The 6,331-nt window shown below is 41.5% G+C and overlaps 1 protein-coding gene across 3 annotated transcripts in view; it reads right to left on the bottom strand.

Annotated features, from left to right (window-relative positions):
- LOC115229435 (uncharacterized protein DDB_G0283357-like) overlaps positions 1-6,331 on the bottom strand; it is a 114,445-nt gene that overhangs the window by 67,419 nt on the left and 40,695 nt on the right. The window lies entirely within an intron of this gene.

Below are 6,331 nucleotides of genomic sequence, written 5' to 3'. Positions count from 1 at the left end.
TGTGATTAGATGTATGAATGCGTGTACGTAGATGTGTATCCGTATGTGTGTTTGAACAGGCGTGTGGGATGTAGGTAGGTGTGTGTGTGGGGGGGTGTATATCCGAAAGAAAAAAAAAAAAAACCTAGGAGGAGGGGGCTGTGTTAAGTCCGTGTGGGGTAGTGGTTTGTAGGGTGAAGATGTAGCGTTGCTCCAAGTGGAGCCTAGAAAGAGGACGGCCATTGTGGGGGGCGAGACCAAACACTGAGATGTCATCTAGGGAATGGCTGGCCGAGCGGAAGTGGCGTGCGATAGGAGAAAGGGAGTGTAGGCGAACGTCCCTCAAATGTTCTGTGAATCGATCGGACAACCGGCGTCCCGTCTGTCCTACATACAGCATCCCGCATAGGTTGCATTTAATGCAGTAAATGAGGCCAGACGAGGTGCACGTAAAAGAGTGCCTAATACGTACAGTGCGCCGGTTGAAGCCGGTGACAGCAGTGGTGTTGGTGATGAAGGGGCAAGTGTTGCAACGGGATCTAGAGCAAGGGAATGATCCGTGTGGGGCTGAGGGGGAAGGAGAGAGGGTACTGTGGACCAGGAGGTCCCGTAGATTATGGGCTCGTTTGAAGGAGGACAGGGGTGGGTTAGGGAAAATGGGGCGGGTTGTGGGATCAAGCTGGAGGCGACGGAAGGCACGTAGTATCTTGCGACGAAGGGGTAGGGTAGAGGGGTGGAAAAGGAGGGGGAAGGGGGTGCGGTTGGGGGGGGGGGAAGGAGACAGGGCGGTGGTGCGGTCGATGCGTCGGGCGCGGGTGAGAGCATTAGAGATGAGTATGGGTGGGTAACCTCGGAGTCTGAACAGGCGGGCCAGGTATTGAGATTGGGTCTCGAAATCCTGGTCGCGGCTGCACAAACGTCGGAGGCGGAGGAACTGGGAGTAGGGGATGGCTCGTTTGGTGTGGAAGGGGTGGGAGGAGGAGAAGTTGAGATAGAGGTGGGAATCCGTAGGTTTAAAGAAGGCGGAGGTGGTGAGAGAGTTGGAGGGGTGGTCGATACGGAGAGAGATGTCAAGGAAGTTGACAGAGGTATTGGAGATGGTGGAGATGAATTGAAGAGACGGGTGAAAGTTGGAAAGGAAAGAGATGAATTGGCAGAGGAGTTCGCGGGAAAGGGAGGTGGCACCTATGCAGTCGTCTATATAGCAACCGTATAGTTCGGGGGTCGGCCCGGAGAACTGGGAGAATACTTGGGCCTCAATGTAGCCAAGAAAGAGATTGGCGAAATTGGGGCCCATCCTAGTTCCCATCGCAACCCCGGACACCTGTTGGTACGTTTCCCCGGCGAACGTGAAGCAGTTGAGGGTGAGGACGAGCTCAGCCAAGCGGAGGAGGGTGGGGGTGCTAGGGGTGGGGTCGGGACGACGGTCGACGAAGTGTTGGAGGGCTAGGAGACCGTCATTGTGGGGAATCACAGTGTACAGGGATTTTACATCTAATGTGAAGAGGAGGTGTGAGGGGCTGGAAGGGAAGGAAAAGGAATTGAAGAGACGGAGGGCGTGGTTGGTGTCGTGTATATGGGAGGGCTGCGACTAGGGGGGACAGGATGCGGTCGAGGTATAGGGAAATGAGTTCAGTGGAGCAATTACAGGCCATATATCACAGCTTGTATACATGTTTGTGTGTCTGTGTGTGTCTCCCGACCATCGCTTGACAACCAATGCTGGTGTGTTTATGTCCCCATAACTCAGCGGGTCGGCAAAAGAGACTGATTTAATAAGTACTAGACTTACAACGAATAAGCCCTGGGGTCGATTTGCTTGACTAAAAGGCAGTGCTCCAGCACGGCCACAGTCAAATGACTGAAACAAGTAAAAGAGTAAAGAGAGCATTGAAGTAACCATTTCGAAAATTGCTTTCGATAAACAGGATGTATGCTTGAAATAGCAGTCAGGTGACCCCCCCCCCAGCAAATTCTCTACAGTCAGCAGAGAGAGGGGAACTGAACAAGAAGGGGACAGCTGAATCACTTTAAGAATGTCATAAAAGCAATACAAGAAAAAGAAAATTAACATTGAAGTTAATAACCAGGAGGATTCTGCTCCTGACATGACAACCTCCAAGCTCATTCATTCATCAAGAAATGGACCGGTTTGAATGATTACACAGAGAAGTTTGCTAAGCTGAACCCAACTGCCAAAAACCATTCTCCACTCTACAATGAGTTACTCTCACTGTTACAAAAACTGTGCCTAAGATAAAATTAATTAATTACCTATTCAGGCTTGCTAATAGCCTCTGATCTGGGAGACCACCATCTTTCATTTCAAAGAATTGTTTTTTTTTTGGGGGGGGGGGGCTAACCAATGCCTTATGAGTAAATTTGGTATGGGGAAACTCTATGAAGCCCATCTTGTATGTGTGTAAGAGTGTGCATGTGTGTGAGAGTGTGCATGTGTGTGAGAGTGTGTATGTGTGTGCACATATGATTTCATGAATATTTACTGTTTGGGCTTTGCTACAAACAATGAATTCTGTTGTCAATTTCCAGTTAACAAATCAGTCACAAGTTTTGTGCTTTCACAAATGGGTGGAATACAAAAAAAAGTCCCTTACTTGAAAAACAGGCAATGGTTTGCGACAGGAAAAGTATCCTGCTGTAAAGCAACGTCTCAATAATATGTATTCATGCGACCCATGCTAGTATGGAAAAACAGATAAAATAATCAAAAGACATACACACACACACACATATATACATACATATATGCAAACATAAACACACACACGTGTATATATACATACAAATATGTTTACACACACATACAAACACACACACACATACGTACATACATACATACATACATACATAAAAGGGTACTCCTTCAGGTAACACATAAAAGGTACCCATGGTGGTGACATACGGTGACATAAAAAGACACCTGTACCAGTGACATGTAAGACACCCAGTATACTCTGTAAAGTGGTTGGCATTAGGAAGGGCATCCAGCTGTAGAAATCAAGCAAAAACAGACAACTGCAGCCTGATACAGCTTTCCAGCTTACCAGCTCTGATCAAAGCATTCAAAAAAGCCAGCATAGAAAACGAGTGTTAAATAATGATGATGATGATGATAATATATATATATATATATATATATATTATATATATATATATATATATATATATATATAATATATATATATATATATATATATATTATATATATATATATATATATATATATATATAAATTGATCAAAATAAAAACATGATGCGAAGGATTCAGCGGTACATATGTTTCGGGCCTTTATTAGACAGATTTATAACAATGCATAATGTATGTCTGTGGCCTTCTTCAGCCGCGCACAACAGCTTCCACAAGGACATGTGTTACATCAAAAATTCTTGGTTGGGGATGCAAATCCTCCCATTCGCGTACGACATAATGCGGCAGCAGCATAGAATTGAAGCGTCCATCTCTTTCTTCTCTCAATGTAGGATGAGGAAAATTGGATGTTGAAGTAATGTAAATAAATAAATACATGTATATACGTTAAGATGGAGGCGCGAGAATTCAGGACGAGGGATAAAAAATGTATAAAAAGTGTAAGTATAGAAAAATATAAAAATGTAGAGCATAAAGATATAAAGAGATATAAGGAGATGTAAAGGGGGTATAAAGAATATAAAGAAATATAAAGAAATATAATAAATGTAAAGCATAAGGTTATAAAGTAAAAATAGAAATAGAAATAAAAGTAAAAAACATGATAAAAATGTAACAAAATAAAGAAATATAAAGATAAGGGATGTATAGAGGTTACGGACCAAGCATGGTGGTCAGGAGATTGATAAAATTAGTTTGTAGAATTGTCAGTAAATCAACAGTTTCGTCTGGGGACCTAATGCGTTGTAAATCAGAGCTGTTGAGCGTTTAATCTGGTTCCTTGAATTATTTGGACTTCTAGTACATACATACCAACATGGATACATACACCCATATACACGCGTACATATACGCCTCCAAGCCTATAAGCATACACACGCACTCGCGTGTAAACATGTATATAAACACACACACACCCACACGCACGTGCGTACACACACATACATACAACAGAATATCCGCATGTATACACGGACACTATACGTGTACACACTCACATGTACATACGCGCGCCCATCCCCACATACACACACGCATATGCCCACGCTTCCAGGTCTAGGTATAAGATATTAAAGGATGTATATAGGAGCGTATGTAAGGGATCGCGTCCATATGTGCACGCACACACGGCTGTGTGTACGTATGCGCGTGCACATATACACCTACACACACACACAGAGACATATGGGTATAGCTATAAGATATCAAAATATGCATGTACATATGTGCGCGCGCATATGTATGTATGCGTATACACACGTACACGGACGCTCGTATAGTCAAAAGTGGATCCATAGGTAAGTAAATAAACATATATAGAGATGTAAAGCGATAAGTTAGGGGTAAGAATGAGGGTAAGGGTAAAAATTAGAAATAAAAGTAAGAAATACAGTATAAAATAAGAAATACAATGTAATAGTTAGAAATGAAATATAAAAATTATAAGAGTTAAGGTAAGGGATGAAAATGAAAATGAGAATAATGGAAGTAGAATAAAAGTAAAAATAAAAATAAAGTAAAATAAGATAAAAATATAATTTAACATGAGATGAAGGTGTTGAAAGTTAGAAGTGTGTGTTAAAGTGCCCACGTAGGGGCGGGCGGGGGGGACTGAAAATGGAAGGGTGGGAAGTGGAGTTTGGCGGTGTGCGTTCAACATCCGAGTTAGAAATGTGAAAGGGTATAGATATAGGGAAGTAAAGAGACTATATAGGAAGGACATGGGTGTAGGAGAAGAAATATTTAGGGAAAAGAAGTCATGTATGGGAGACAAAATTTGTATATATAGGAGGAAAATGCAGGGAAACATATATGCACATACACACACCCACACACACACACACGCACATATATATATATATATATGTACATATACGTACACATATGTGCACATACATATACATACACACACACATACGCATATACACGCACATATAGGAAAGCGGGATGTGCTGGAGCCGACAGGTTGCACCGGGTGGGAGGAAATTGCATGGGGGAGTTGGTATAAAACCTAAGCTTTGTAGTATTGAAAGTATTAATAAGTTTGTGTATACAGGATGGTTTGAACTCTGACCTTTTATATTCTACACACTCTTTATTTTCTCTCCTTGTTTGTTTCTGTGTTCATTTCTGTGGAACAGCGTAGGCTCAACACATTAAAGACTTTTTCACTTCCTGATCGTTATACTAATATATCTGTTTGTTGTCTACACCACCTGTCTTCGTCTTTTGTTTTTTTGTAAATTCTCCCCCTGTGTGCGCGTGTACATGTGTGTGTGTACAACAAAAACATCAGCATTTGCTATATTCAGGTCAAAAGTTTACGATATTGCTACTTCTAATACCAAATAGGCTTGCAGTTTCTTCTATGAGCCAATTGGCATAAATCAGTTTCCAAGTGCTGAAAGAAGGAAAAAAGTGATATAGTCACAACTGGAACATTTTTGATAAGTCTGTTTGGTATGGATAACCCAGAATTAAATGACAACACTACACTTCAAAGAATCAATAAGGAATTTTGTATGCAGCCACTCCCTGCTACAAATATTAGCCAAATCCCTGTCAAGAGGAAGAGTTCTTTGAATAATGTAGCCCTAGACAAACTATGTCTTAATAAAAATAGTAAAAATTTCATTCATCTTTACATTCTGAGTTCAAATTCTACTGAAGTCAGCTTTGTCTTTCAGCTGTTTGGGATTGATGAAATAAGTACCAGTTGAACACTGGGGTTGATGCAATTGACTAGCCCCTTCCCTCAAAATTTTTGGGTCTTGTGCCTAGAGAAGAAAGGGTTATCATCATCATCATCATTATTATTACTATTATTATTATTATGAAGGTGGCAAGCTGGCAGAATCATTAGCACGCCAGGCAAAATGCTTAGCAGCATTTTACCTATTTTTATGTTCTGAGTTCAAATTCTGCCAAGGTCAACTTTGCCTTTCAACCTTTTGGAGTCGATTAAATAAGTACCAGCTACACACTGAGGTCGATGTAATCAACTTACCCCTCCCGCAAAAAAATTTTCAGGTCTTATGCCTATAATAGAAAGGATTATCATCATCATTATTATTATTAAGGTAGCAAGCTGGACAAAATTCTTAGCAGTTTTTCGCTTGTCCCTACATTCTGAGTTCAAACTCCACTGAGGTCGACTTTGCCTTTCATTCTTTCGGAGTCAAT

Source organism: Octopus sinensis, linkage group LG2 (assembly GCF_006345805.1).
Source record: "Octopus sinensis linkage group LG2, ASM634580v1, whole genome shotgun sequence".
Taxonomy (NCBI): Eukaryota; Metazoa; Mollusca; class Cephalopoda; order Octopoda; family Octopodidae; genus Octopus; species Octopus sinensis.
Note: the sequence above shows the minus strand (reverse complement) of the source record. Positions and strands in the feature narration are given on the sequence as shown.